The sequence below is a fragment of the Oncorhynchus clarkii genome, unplaced genomic scaffold (assembly GCF_045791955.1).
Source record: "Oncorhynchus clarkii lewisi isolate Uvic-CL-2024 unplaced genomic scaffold, UVic_Ocla_1.0 unplaced_contig_126_pilon_pilon___fragment_2___debris, whole genome shotgun sequence".
Taxonomy (NCBI): domain Eukaryota; kingdom Metazoa; phylum Chordata; class Actinopteri; order Salmoniformes; family Salmonidae; genus Oncorhynchus; species Oncorhynchus clarkii.
This window is the reverse complement of record NW_027261134.1, coordinates 64,140-66,208: the sequence shown is the minus strand read 5'-3', so window position 1 is coordinate 66,208 and position 2,069 is coordinate 64,140.

Genomic DNA, 2,069 nt, shown 5'->3' with positions numbered 1-2,069 from the left:
TTTTACAGAACTGTTCAAACTAGATGATTAGGAACAACTGTGGACAATTTTCAGCATTGTTTGCAGCAATTGAACTACAGAAATAACCACTTTTCAATAGACAAGGTCTAAAATCATGTTTGATGCACTCTGGAAGCAATGTTTTTTACAGAACTGTTCAAACTAGATGAACATTTTCAGCAAGTTGCAGCAATTGAACTACAGAAATAACCACTTTTACATAAACAAGGTCTAAAATCATGTTTGATGCACTCTGGATACAATGTTTTTAACATAACTGTTCAAACTAGATGAACATTTTCAGCAAGTTGCAGCAATTGAACTACAGAAATAACCACTTTTCGATAGACAAGGTCTAAAATCATGTTTGATGCACTCTGGAAGCAATGTTTTTTGCAGAACTGTTCAAACTAGATGATTAGGAACAACTGTGGACAATTTTCAGCATTGTTTGCAGCAATTGAACTACAGAAATAACCACTTTTCGATAGACAAGGTCTTAAATCATGTTTGATGCACTCTGGAAGCAATGTTTTTTACAGAACTGTTCAAACTAGATGATTAGGAACAACTGTGGACAATTTTAAGCATTGTTTGCAGCAATTGAACTACAGAAATAACCACTTTTCGATAGACAAGGTCTAAAATCATGTTTGATGCACTCTGGATACTATGTTTTTAACATAACTGTTCAAACTAGATGAACATTTTCAGCAAGTTGCAGCAATTGAACTACAGAAATAACCACTTTTAAATAAACAAGGTCTAAAATCATGTTTGATTTGCACTAGAGAAGTACATTTTTTTACAGAACTGTTCAAACTAGATGATTAGGAACAACTGTGGACAATTTTCAGCATTGTTTGCAGCAATTGAACTACAGAAATAACCACTTTTCGATAGACAAGGTCTAAAATCATGTTTGATGCACTCTGGATACAATGTTTTTAACATAACTGTTCAAACTAGATGAACATTTTCAGCAAGTTGCAGCAATTGAACTACAGAAATAACCACTTTTACATAAACAAGGTCTAAAATCATGTTTGATGCACTCTGGATACAATGTTTTTAACATAACTGTTCAAACTAGATGAACATTTTCAGCAAGTTGCAGCAATTGAACTACAGAAATAACCACTTTTTGATAAACAAGGTCTAAAATCATGTTTGATGCACTCTGGAAGCAATGTTTTTTACAGAACTGTTCAAACTAGATGATTAGGAACAACTGTGGACAATTTTCAGCATTGTTTGCAGCAATTGAACAACAGAAATAACCACTTTTACATAAACTAGGTCTAAATCATGTTGATTTGCACTAGAGAAGTACATTTTTTTACAGAACTGTTAAAACTTGATTGGCTGGAACAATATGGACAATTTTCAGCAAGTTGCAGCAATTGAAGTACAGAAATAACCACTTTTCGATAGACAAGGTCTAAAATCATGTTTGATGCACTCTGGAAGCAATGTTTTTTGCAGAACTGTTCAAACTAGATGATTAGGAACAACTGTGGACAATTTTCAGCATTGTTTGCAGCAATTGAACTACAGAAATAACCACTTTACGATAGACAAGGTCTAAAATCATGTTTGATGCACTCTGGTAGCAATGTTTTTTACAGAACTGTTCAAACTAGATGATTAGGAACAACTGTGGACAATTTTCAGCATTGTTTGCAGCAATTGAACTACAGAAATAACCACTTTTCAATAGACAAGGTCTAAAATCATGTTTGATGCACTCTGGAAGCAATGTTTTTTACAGAACTGTTCAAACTAGATGAACATTTTCAGCAAGTTGCAGCAATTGAACTACAGAAATAACCACTTTTACATAAACAAGGTCTAAAATCATGTTTGATGCACTCTGGATACAATGTTTTTAACATAACTGTTCAAACTAGATGAACATTTTCAGCAAGTTGCAGCAATTGAACTACAGAAATAACCACTTTTCGATAGACAAGGTCTAAAATCATGTTTGATGCACTCTGGAAGCAATGTTTTTTGCAGAACTGTTCAAACTAGATGATTAGGAACAACTGTGGACAATTTTCAGCATT